Consider the following 13,406-nt stretch of genomic DNA (forward strand, 5'->3'; position numbering starts at 1 on the left):
ACAGATGAGCTGTATTCGAGGATGGGTCTGGCAAAAGTTTTGTGGCCATTATAGCATAGGGCACACAGCACAATGGACAAAGCGGATTTCCAAGTCTGAGCATCACAGTCTGTAGCAACTGAAATTCAAAGGGTGGCAATATTAGTTTACTATCTTCCCTTTGCACAGGAAACTTAGAATGCTCATATGAGGATAAGAGACATTCAACTATCATGCCTCAACTAAGAAATTAGAGAGGATACTTTAATAATATGGGTGGAAGAGGCAGCTAAACTGTGTTTTACCCAACCTGACCTGTTATCTCTGATCCACACTGAGAAAACACTGAGGAAGCAACTGGTGATCGGCCATGGAGGGAGTGAGCGAGTCTCTTCAGTGCTCAGGTCCAGATTAGCAGATGGTGGCAACAATGGGGACCTAGACCAGCGGTCTGATGGACAAGAGCAAAATAACTGGTCACAAAATGAAGAAAGCAGGTAAACAGAACTATAAACTAGCTAAAATAGTTTTGAAAGCCAAACAAGAGATATTTCTTCTTCTATCCCTTCCCTGATATTTACTACTACACGTTTTTATTCTCCTTAACTTTCAATTTGTATTGGACAAAATAGATAGATAGATAGATAGATAGATAGATAGATAGATAGATAGATAGATAGATAGATAGATAGATAGATAGATAAGCTGGCACAGCATAAGGGAATGCAGAGTGAGGAAAAAACTGGAATAATTGGTTTCATGCTGAGAACAAGTCATCTGTGCTCTTAGAGAAGAACTGGAAATGTATAAGCAGTGGTGTGTGGCAACGGATCAAGGAAAAATCCCACCTGAAATTAAAGCCCTCCTGAGCAGAGAAGAGCAAAGTAAACTTCAGCAGAATATAAGCAAGATGGCTAAAGCCATAAAGAGTGGTGCCAACAGCCACAGTTCCTGCTAAAAGTCAGTCCAAGCAGACTGAAGCCCATAATTCAAAAAAAACAACAACCCCAGAAACAACCCAAGATTATTATTTTTTAAATCAGTTATACACGGACATAATATGTATTGTCAATTCTTGGACATATCAACAGTCCAGTAACATCAACTATTCCCAGCTGTAGTGCAATTGGAGTTTGAGTTCACTTTCAAAGTTTTCATGAAACTCGTACCTTTTAATTTCTATCTCAGAAGAGTTTGGATGCACTAAAGATGTAGACAGTTTTAGGAATCTTCAACCTGTCAAACCACTGAACAGTTTAATAGATATTCTCCCAAAAGCTTAAGTTGGAATCAACATTATAAATAATAAAAAACCAGGTGCTTATTTCTACCTGTTCCTTCCTTGATTGAACAGCTGCTTTATTTATTTTCAACAGAAGCAGCTGCAGGCATGTGGCCACTTTAAAAGATGTTTTGTTTGCTCCACAAGGAGGGTTGTATATTGCCAAAACGTGATATCCGATAAAGAGATTTCATCACTACCCATTTAGAAGGGGAAACATGATAAGTGGGCTCCAGGTAGGACTGAGAATTATCCAAATACATAGCAGTCAACAATCAACACCACAGAAATGGATTTTGCCTAATGCTGATGCTTCTATTTATAAGCACTCTGTTGGACCTTACTTGGTCACGATGTACAGAGGATATTTGTTGACTATAAGGAGGCTTAATTAAGCAATTGACTTAAGAGCCTTTGACTTAAAAAACTATTGATCTGAATGCTTATACTTGCAGCCAACGCAGAGCTGATAATTACAAAATTGAAACCAGTAATATAGTTTGTTTTAGTGCTGGCAAAGATAGAGATATGGCAGGCTAGATGATCTGGAGAAGAGTTTTAATGGGGTCCTTCAATTAAGCCCCATTCTGTGATCAGTTTCTCTGGAGTGAGCAAGCAAAGAGTATGGCCTATTAGCTTTCTCAGTATACAAAGGGGGCTTTCCTCCATCCACTGCAGGATCTTCCTTTCTTGCTTGTAGGGCAGAGGGGGGGAAATGCTGTAGTTGATCCTTGTTTTCTTCCCAAAGGGAGAGTTTTAAGGCAGTTAAACCACAGCCATTCTTGTTGATGTTCCAGGTGGATAGCCGAGGGGAAGAAAGATGCCCTGTCAGGGAGGGGCATTATAAGGAGGGGGCATGAGATAATAAAGACCCAAACAAAAACAGTACCACAAAGAAAGAAAATAAGGCAGCTCAGACAAAACCAGCATTACTGCACAAACTGAGGGACATTTTTTTTAAAAAAAATGGAAAAGGGTCGTCTAACTATAACAGAATAACAGCAAATAGTTCAAATTTGCAAGAATGGAATCAGAAAGGCTAAAGCTCAGAATGCCAATAACAACAACAACAACTACAACAAAAGAATATTATATATATGTCACATGTTTTGCTTTTTGGTTTTTTTGCTGAATTTGAAAATGAAGGGAGACTAGGATAGATCTATTTCGGCCTTATTTTGGCCTCATCAGCTAGCCATACCCACTGGGACTTGAACTTGCAACCTTTGCCTTATAAGGCAGAGAATTATCCTCTAGGCTACAGTATCCAATCCCTTCAGCTCTGTACCAGGGAAGGGTTACATATTTTTGTGTCGAATCACCCTGGTGTATTTGAAGGAACATCACAGCTCCTTATTTGCCTCTCGGCCCAACCCAGGGCCATTTCCAAGGCAGTTAATTTTATTGATAGCCGACAATTCTATCTGTATGTGTCACATGTTTTTTTTTTTTTTTGCTGAATTTGAAAATTAAGGGAGACTAGGATAGATCTATTTTGGCCTTATTTTGGCCTCATCAGCTAGCTATACCCACTGGGACTTGAACCTGCAACCTTTGCCTTGTAAGGCCGAGAATTATCCTCTAGGCTACAGTATCCAATCCCTTCAGCCCTTTCACCAGCTCTGCATCTATTTCGGCCTTATTTTGGCCTCATCAGCTAGCCATACCCACTGGGTATGTATAATAATTATACATATACTCTCTCTCTCACACACACACACACACACACACACAAACAAACAGTATATGTCAACGAAGCAGTGGAAGTGATGTACTGGTGTCTGGAGGCTGTTGGGGCCTGGATGGGTGTCAACAGACTCAAACTCAACCCGGATAAGACGGAGTGGCTGTGGGTTTTGCCTCCCAAGGACAATTCCATCTGTCCTTCCATTACCCTGGGGGGGGAATTATTGACCCCCTCGGAGAGGGTCCGCAACTTGGGCGTCCTCCTCGATCCACAGCTCACATTAGAGAACCATCTTTCAGCTGTGGCGAGGGGGGGCGTTTGCCCAGGTTCGCCTGGTGCACCAGTTGCGACCCTATCTGGACCGGGACTCACTGCTCACAGTCACTCATGCCCTCATCACCTCGAGGTTCGACTACTGTAATGCTCTCTACATGGGGCTACCTTTGAAAAGTGTTCGGAAACTTCAGATCGTGCAGAATGCAGCTGCGAGAGCAGTCATGGGCCTACCTAGGTATGCCCATGTTTCACCAACACTCCGCAGTCTGCATTGGTTGCCGATCAACTTCCGGTCACAATTCAAAGTGTTGGTTATGACCTTTAAAGCCCTTCATGGCACTGGACCAGAATATCTCCGAGACCGCCTGCTGCCGCACGAATCCCAGCGACCGATTAGGTCCCACAGAGTGGGCCTTCTCCGGGTCCCGTCAACTAAACAATGTTGGTTGGCGGGCCCCAGGGGAAGAGCCTTCTCTGTGGCGGCCCCGACCCTCTGGAACCAACTCCCCCCGGAGATTAGAACTGCCCCTACTCTCCTTGCCTTTCGTAAGCTCCTTAAGACCCACCTGTGTCGTCAGGCATGGGGGAACTGAGACATCTCCCCCGGGCATATACAATTTATGAATGGTATGTGTGTATGTATGTGTGTTTAGAAAATGGGGTTTTTTAAATGTTTTTAGTAGAAATTTAGATTTGTTATAAATTGTTTTTCACTTTGTTGTGAGCCGCCCCGAGTCTGCGGAGAGGGGCGGCATACAAATCTAAATAAATAAATAAATATACACTAATTCTAGAAGATGGTAGGAGGCAGCAGGGAGAAAGTAGAACTGCTTAATTTCTTCTTTACATCTATCTTTATGCAAAAAAAAGTAATAGACAATTTATCAAAACCAGCTCTGTAGGAGGTAGAATGGGTATGCAAGTCAAAATAAGTAAGAAAATACCCATCCACCTTGGATAAGTTCATATTGTTGGGACCAGAAGTCTGAAGCTGCTAGCAGATATAATATTGGAACCACTAAATGAAACTTTTCGGAGCTCCTGGTGCATGGAACTTTCCAGGGGATTAGAAAAAGCTAATGTGGTTCCAATATTTTAAAAAGGGGGAAATGTGTCCAGGAAACTACAGAACAATCAGCTTGAATTAAATATCTGAAAAAAATCCGGAAAAGATATTCAAGGAGCAGATTTGTGAGCAGCTCGAAATAAGGTGATTACTAAAAGCCAGCATGAGTTTGTTTAAAGCAGGTCATGCCAAAAAAATTATTGCCTTTTTGATAAAGTGAGTAAATTAGTGGTTCAAGGAAATACTGCGGATATAGTATACTTAGACATCAGTAAGACATTCAATAAAGTAAATCCCAGTCTACTTCTTGGTAAAGTAGAACAATGTGGGATAGACAATAACCATATGGATTTGCAGTTGGCTGACCAACTGCCCTCAGTGAATGGTCCTCAATGGAACTATGTCTATGTGAAGGGAAGCCTGCAGTGGGTTACCTCAAAGTTCTGTCTTGGGCCTAGTGCTTTTCAACATCTTCATAAATAATCTAGCTGAGTGAACTGAAGGGACTGTTAGTATGTCTTGGTACAGCCCTGTGCGAAACCGTCGACATACACACAGCAGAGTGATAGCAGTGGTGTAATTATGTGGGTTAGCCAGTAAATACGCAGACTTAGTATTTAACAAACTATTATTTACAAATATATACAAATACAGTGATACCTCGTCTTACGAACTTAATTGGTTCCGGGACGAGGTTTGTAAGGTGAAAAGTTTGTAAGATGAAACTATGTTTCCTGTAGGAATCAATGGAAAAGCGATTAATGCGTGCAAGTCCAAAACTCACCCCTTTTGCCAGTCGAAGCACCCGTTTTTGCTCTGCTGGGATTCCCCAGAGGCTCCTCTCCATGGGAAACCCCACCTCTGGACTTCCGTGTTTTTGTGATGCTGCAGGGGAATCCCAGCAGGGGAAACCCAGTAGAGCAAAAACAGGTGCTTTGCTGGCAATGGAAGTCCGGAGGTGGGGTTTCCCAGCGAGGGGAGCCTCAGCGAAATTGCAGCATCCCAAAAACATGGAAGTCCTCGAAACCCCACGTCCGGACATCCGTGTTTTTGTGATGCTGCGATTTCGCTGAGGCTCCCCTTGTTGGGAAACCCCACCTCCGGTCTTCCATTGCCAGTGAAGCGCCTGTTTTTGCGCTGCTGGGATTCCCCTGCAGCATCACAAAAACACGGAAGTCCGGAGGTGGTGTTTCCCATGGAGGGGAGCCTCAGAGGAATCCCAGCAGTGCAAAAACCGGCACTTCACTGGCAACAGAAATCTGGAGGTGGGGCATCCCAGTGGCGGCAGCTTGGATTTGTAAGGTGAAAATAGTTTGGAAGAAGAGGCAAAAAATTCTTAAACCCCGGGTTTGTATCTTGAAAAGTTTGTATGACAAGGGGTTTGTAAGACGAGGTATCACTGTATCAAAAACAGAATACAAACCGCACACAACTACTCTCAAAGATAACTCTCTCCCCACAGAGAAAGGTACTGGCGCCCTCTTATGGTCAAACCAGTCATAGCTCTTAAAGATATATTACATCTTTACAGTCACAGACTACCATTGGTAGTTTACTACATGGCAACCCCAAAACAGGTGAGTACCAATGTACTAACAGGGACATACATCAAATTTTCTGATTACAAGAAGTTGAGAAGAATTGCTAATACTTTTGAAGATAGACTTAAAATTCAGAAGGATCTTGATCAGTGGTGGGTTGCACTTACCTGGAAACCAGTGTGCTGCGCGTGCATCCACTTCATTCAGGCGTGCCCACATGCATGCCCATGCACATGTACCATGCATGTGCAGGAACCAAAATTGTGCTGAAATCTCATGAGGGGACACTTGCACATATGCAATTATGGTGATTTTTTGCTTTAGGACATGCATGTGCACATATGCTAGCACACCCCCACACACCTCTTTTGGCAAGCGAACCAAAAAATGCTTGCCATCACTGTTCTAGGGAGTTCAGCTATAGATTATAAATTTACTACATTATCTGGTGGCACCTAACTCTGAGACCTTCGGGATTGGGCGACATAGAAGTATAAATAAATAAATGAATGAATGAATGAATGAATGAATGAATGAATGAACGAACGAACGAACAAACAAACAAACAAACAAACAAACAAACAAACAAATTACAAGTTCTATGAATACAGATTACTTATGGGACCGCCTTCTGCCACATGAATCCCAGTGACTGGTTAGGTCCCACAACAATGTTGTCCAGCGGGGCCCAGAGGAAGAGCCTTCTCTGTGGCAGCCCCAGCCCTCTGGAATCAGCTCCCTCTGGAGATTCGCATTGCCGCCCCCCCTCGCCTTTCACAAGAGTCTTAAGATCCACCTATTTCACCAGGCATGGGGCAGCTAGACTATGTCCCCCCTCCCTGACCATTAAATGTTATGTGTGGATGTGACTGAGTTACTTGACTGCTTTTAATGTAGTGGGATCTTTGCTGATAGTTTTAACTAATGAGATTTGTATACCTATTGTTTTTGTATTTATCCTGTGAGCTGCCCCGAGTCTTCAGAGAAGGGCGCCATACAAGTCTAATAAATAATAATAATAATAATAATAATAATAATAATAATAATAATAATAACAACAACAACAACAACAACAATAATAATAGTTGTTGTTCCATGTCCCAAATTCTTGCTCACATAGTATACAAAATCTGAATTCACTTCTCCCTCCCTTTCTTTATCTTTGTAAGAATTAGGGAGAGTCTTGTCCGAGTCACTTTCTCAAATTACTTATCTGCCTTAGACTCAGATTTTCTGTATCTGATTGCTGCCTTGGTTGCAACTCTTCCTCCTGTTTTTCAAGGCCATTCCTTCTGCCCATCACACTAAGTAACTTGGTTGAGCTTAAGGTTCTGGTGATCTACCAGAACTTGAATAGGAAGGCATCAAAAAGAATCCTGGAAGAAGACAATGCCAAACAATTTCTCTCATGCTGACAAGAACAATACACAAATGTGTTCTTTAGCTATGAAGTCACCAGAACGTAACTCTACATTAAAAGGAGGGAAATCTGCTTGGGAAGTCATCCATTTCCTAACAGTCACTTACCAAAAAGGAAATGATTGGTTCTGTGATCATATCACACTGGGGCAAAAGCAAACAGACGACTTTATGGCCTAGCAGATTCCATTCTTTGCACTAAGGGAAGAGAGCACATTAGAAACTGAGCAAAATGACAACACTCTTATTCAGATCCCCCTGGCAAAATATACTTGACTCACCTTTCTTCCCCACCACAGGTACTTGCTTATTCATATAAAACATCTAGTGATGAATACTTAAATATGAGACAGCAGTGCTCAGAGCCAGAAGTATTAGCACCTCTTTATAAAACCTTAATAAGACCACACCTGGAATATGGCATCCAGTTTTGGTCGCCACATTACGAAAAACATTGAAAGTTTGGAAAAAGTACAAAGAAGAGCAATTTAGATGATCAAAGGCTGGAGACGAAAGCATACATGGGGGAATTGAGACATCTCCCCTAGGCTTTTATATTTTATGTTTTTGGTATGTATGTGTTGCATGGGTTTTAAATTGTCGGGGTTTTATATATTGTTCTCTTTTAATATTAGATTTGTTGCAAAGTTATATTGTTTTTGATTATTGTTGTGAGCCACCCCGAGTCTTCTGAGAGGGGCGGCATACAAATCCAATAAATAAATTAAATAAACAAATAAATATAATAATAATAATAATAATAATAATAATGATGATGATGATGATGATAATAATACAAAGAATAATTGGAGGATTTGGGTTTGGCTAATCTGGAGAAAAAAAGACTAGAAGTGGCATGATAGCAGTATTCCAGTATTTGAGAGGACTGCCAGAAAAGAGAGGGGGTCAATTAGTTTCAAAGAACCAGAGGGCGATACAAGAAACAGCTAATCAAGGAGAAAAGCAAATTTCCTAATTGTGACAACAATTAGCAAATGGAATAGCTTGCTTTTATTAGTTGTGGGTGCTTCATCACTGGAAATTTTAAAGAAGAGTTTGCCAATGTGGCAAACCTATGGCACATGTGCCATAGGTGGCATGTGGAGCTATATCTGAGAGCACTAAGGGTGTTACCCAGTGAAGGGTTACCAAAGGTTTTACTATCACAACATCTTTCAATGCAAATTGGGAGCTCTGGAGTGGAGCTCCATTTTCACTACCCCAGTGCATTACTGTCCCTAGGCTTCAAACATCTGGAGACTTTAGTGAAGCCTCTGTGCATGCCTGGGGTTGGGGGGTAGCATGGGGGAAGTTATGCACATGTGCAGAGGGGGGGGGGGGGGACAACACCCGAGCCAAAAAAGGTTCACCATCACTGTGCTGTAGGGTCTTCTGCTTGAGCAGGAGTTTGGACTAGAATATCTCCCTTCCACCTCTATTCTATTCCATTATAGAAACAGATTAAAGAGGCCCAGAGAGATGATTCTTATGGTTTTTCCATGTTCAGAGGTAGCTGTGGGGGAAGCTGAGGATCTATCATACCAGCATACAGAACCTTGTAGCCCTCCAGAGACTGCTAAAGTACAACTCCTGGCAATTGTTATTGTTGTCCACAGGCTGCTAGGCATTTAAATTCAACAGCCTCTGAAAAGCCCAGATCCCCCTCCCTTGTAGTAGAATTCCTAAGAATAAACATGAACTGCGGTAATCTCACTCTAGTTTTTCTTTTCTTTTTTCAAATAGTGCTACATTGGTGGGCAATAGTAGGCTGGTCTTCTTCCATCGTCAGCCCTGTTCCTTGCACTAGGTGGTATCATGGGGGCGGGCGTGGGTCTCCATATCTTTGCTGTGGGCTCTCCTGGCTTTTGAATCAGCTGTCACATTCCTGGGATTCCAGCTGTGCTGGTGAGGGAAATCTGGAGAATGTTTGATTTTGAGAACATCCCTATTCTTCACATTCACACCTAATGTTTAACTAGAGTTGAAGTAAAGCAGAAATATTGCAGGTTAGTCATATCCTTTCTTCTGGCTGATCAGAACTACTGCAGCTGTAAACCAGAATAACTGATTAAAATATAACTCTAGGTGAAGCATTTCCAAGATTCCTCTTATTCCTTTCTTCTCCAGGTGCACATTGCATCAGGAGAAGATCATTAATTTCTAAACTTTACTGAAATCCCATTCCAGTGCTAGAAATCAAGGAGGCTCCAACAGAAAGTAGGATCTTTTCCTTTAAAAGAAGAAGAAGAAGTCCAAAAAATACCCCTAACTTCTAGAATAACTGTTGGGGAGAAAGCTTAAACACCATTGTTTAGAGACCCAACATACATTTTTTCCCACTCCAAATGTCATTGGTTCCAAAGAAAACCATCCCAAATAGCAACATATAATTAATAATAATAATAATAATTTATTAGATTTGTATGCCGCCCCTCTCCGAAGACTCCAATTTAGATAGTGTAAACATAAAATATATAAATGTAAAAGATAAACCTAAATATTGAACACTAAAAATATCTTCCAGTCTTCCACTGTAAAGTGGAATACAGGTCCAATGTTTCTTAACCTTGGCAATTTTAAGATGTGTGGACTTCATCTTCTAGAATTCTGAAAATCCATTCTTAAGACTGTCAAAGTTGAGGAACACTGCATATCGTCCATCCTGTTTCCGCTTCTGACAATATATTATGTTTTCTTGATCAACTGAGCAGCAATGTCCTAAATTCTAGAAATTAGTGAAAACGGGCTTTGTCAGACTTCTTGCATGCCCCTATTAATCAAATCCACTCTTCCGTTGTATGTTCACTGAAGCAAAGAGGCAAGTATTTTGGATAAAAGACAGTCATGCTCAGTGGAAAAAAGTGTGTGGAGAGAGGAACATCAAAATTAGGAGCATGACTTTTGTGTTCTTAAGTTCTTTCTCACATAAAGGAAAATGAAATAAATTTTAATTTAAAAATGACATAGCAGTGGAAAATCCTGAATTACTTAAGCCTACCTGCTGTAACAAAGAACTTGTGATGTGCTCTTATTCATTATATAATAACAGACTTTCCTAGAGATTATGACCCAGTTTTAACATTCCAGTGCTTGCCACCCCAATGCAGTCATATGATCGTATTTTTGGGCCACTGGTTTGCATTTATAGAAGGCAGTGTCCCATCACCACATAACAATTAGTTTTAGCAGTTTTGCCATTTTCCAGCATTTCTGATTTCCAGCAAAAAAAAAAAGCCAATTAGGAAAAACAAGTTTAATGACCACTGCATTTGCTTAATGATGGTGGCATATACTTAATTACTGCTAAAAAATAAGTTCGCCAAATCAGACACATGGTAGCTTGCTTAGCAACTTTTGTTAGGCTCACTTTTGAACTACAAAATAAAGAAGAGAAAGACTTTTACACAGTTTGGGAAAATCTGTATGAATGGCTTGAAACCAGAAGAAATAACCAATAAATAAGTAAATAATATATGGATATAATTGATAACTATAAACAACACAATAAAAATGTAAACAATTGATATATGGATTAGAAAAAGCAATAAGGAGATATATAGAGCAGAAAAGTATAGTGTTTGAGCGGCACTTTTTCGTGCCTGAGCACAGATGTCACCCAAGACAAGTTGTTGCGTAATTATTTGGGGTCACTTTTTTCAGTGCTGCTGTAACTTTGAATGGATACTAAACAAATGGTTGTAATTTGAGGGCTACCTGTAATCATTCCAGCTCTGATTGGCTTCAGGATTTGGCACAATCCCTTCTCTCCATTGGCTATTTCCTACCCTGGACAAACATTTTATCCTGGTCTGCTGGGTTGCTATGTTTTTCTCCTGGTCAATGATTGCTGGTTTTTAAAATGATCTTGCAGTCGATCCAACAATGGCCTCATAACTCAATGTGCTATCCTCAGTCTAAAAGCTCATGTTCTTTTCAAACTTGATATGTCCCTTAGAGGTCTTTTCCATTTTAGACCAAGGCAAGGTAAAGAATGCTCCCCTTGCTGTCCTAGTCTGGGCCCACAGCATCCCAAAACTTCTAGTCCACAGGTTCTCAACCTTTCTAATCTCGCAACCCCTTAATATAGCTCCTCATCTTATGGTGACCCCCAACCATTAGCCTAGAGCCAATTCTCCCAAGAAGAACTTTAAGCTGATTGGCATGAAGTTCAGAGGGACACTCCCACTGTCAACACCTGATTGGATGGATTATAAAAATATATTCCAAGGCACCAGAATAGAAGCTTTAGTTACTAACACCATGGGAAAATTGCCTTTTTCCATGGTCTTAGGCGGCCCCTGCGAAATGGTCATTCAACCCCCAAATGAGTCCTGACTCCAGGTTGAGAACCACTGTTCTAGTCCCTCTTTTTTAAAAAAAAAAAATATCCTTAAATTGGAATGTAGAAACATCACAATTTTGTTTCTATGTAGCTGATTGATGAGTTCTTCCCTTATTACAAAGTTTCCATAGATTTAAAAAACAACTGTTATTTTTGATCATTGTAGCCTCAGTACTATAAAGGCAAGAAGGAGGGAGGGAGGGAGGAAGAAAGGAAAGAAGGAAAGAAGGAAAGAAGGAAAGAAGGAAAGAAGGAAAGAAGGAAAGAAGGAAAGAAGGAAAGAAGGAAAGAAGGAAAGAAGGAAAGAAGGAAAGAAGGAAAGAAGGAAAGAAGGAAAGAAGGAAAGAAGGAAGGAAGGAAGGAAGGAAGGAAGGAAGGAAGGAAGGAAGGAAGGAAGGAAGTGTAATTTAAAGGAGATATGAAGGAAGGGAATATGAAGGTATGAAAACATTTGGGAAAGCAAAGAAAAATCTGGGAAGTAGTAAAGATGGACCCTACATTGACTGTAGGGCAACCAGCCGTGGCAGACAATGATCAATCAGCTCTTGTGCTGTCCATATAGGCCCTTTGTCAACTCAATGCGATCCAGACTAGAATTTCTAAAGTTGGTTTAGGGCAGTGCTTTTCAATTATTTTCTCTTAAACCCTGCCCAGGAATCATGCTCTCAGATCTGGGCCCCAATGGAATTTTAGTGTTTTGACACGGAGGCAGGCCTGCTTAATCAAGCTGATATTTTGGGGGTGCCAGCCTGGCCCATAAGAGCTGCACTCATAGCAAATGGTGTAGAAAGAGGCTTTAGGGTGCCATTTGAGGTTTTTGCTCAGCTGCAGAGGATGCTCCTCCTTCAGCAGCAGTATTCATGGACACTGCGGTGCCCACCGAATACAACAAGAATCACCATGCCCTGCCTGCCCGCCTTCACTTATGGGCTCAGAGCAGCATGTAACTGGGAAAATAACTATGAAATATAATGCATAACTAAAAATGCGATTTCATTGCATTGGAGTGTTTTGTCGTAGTACTGTATTTCATATTCAGAAAATTCCATTGAAGCACATTTTTGGATAAATTGCATTGCAATGAATGGCACTTATTACAGTGTGAATATAAAATAATTCCATCCAAAACTTAATTTGGGATTTTTCTTTCACATATAAAATTTAAAAGGTTTCTAAAAACTGGAGGGTGGGAAGTATAAGAAAATGTACCCATAGTCAATCTCTTATTTGCAAAAAATAAAAATCTTCATGTAGCTAAAAGCCAAAGTATAGGAAAGAGGTATTGTGTCTAGTTTGGGTCACCACAATACAAAATTGATGTTAGGTCACTGGAAAGTGTACAGAGCAACAAAGATAATAAAGGCTTTGGAGGCTAAATGGTGTTTGGACAGTTGGGGAAGCTAGATATATCTAGCCTATGGAAGAGAAGGATTAGAGGAGACTATAACTATTCTCCAAAGCACTAGAGGGCAGGACAAGAAGTAATAACAGATAATAGAATAATAGAGTTTGAACAGATCTTGGAGGTCTTCTAGTCCAACCCTCTGCTCAAACAGAAGACCTTGTACCAGATAAGTAGCTATCCACTTTCTTCTTAAAAGCCTCCAACACCAACAACTTGGTTGAAACCAATTGGACTGCATTGACTGCCAACTGGTTTCCGGACATAATTAAAAGTGTTGGTTATGACTTATAAAGCTCTACATGGCATTGGACTAGAACACTTGCGGGACTGCCTTCTGCTGCATGAGTCCTAGTGACCAGTTAGGTCCTACAGAGTCTACCTTTTCCAGGTCCCGTCAACTAGACAATGT

The 13,406-nt window shown here is 40.9% G+C and overlaps 1 pseudogene; it reads left to right on the forward strand.

The window, feature by feature from the left end:
- The first annotated feature begins 433 nt into the window (after positions 1–433).
- LOC139153872 (cAMP-responsive element-binding protein-like 2 pseudogene) lies at positions 434–937 on the forward strand (annotated as a pseudogene).
- Positions 938–13,406: the final 12,469 nt, after the last annotated feature.

Source organism: Erythrolamprus reginae, chromosome Z (assembly GCF_031021105.1).
Source record: "Erythrolamprus reginae isolate rEryReg1 chromosome Z, rEryReg1.hap1, whole genome shotgun sequence".
Lineage (NCBI taxonomy): Eukaryota > Metazoa > Chordata > Lepidosauria > Squamata > Dipsadidae > Erythrolamprus > Erythrolamprus reginae.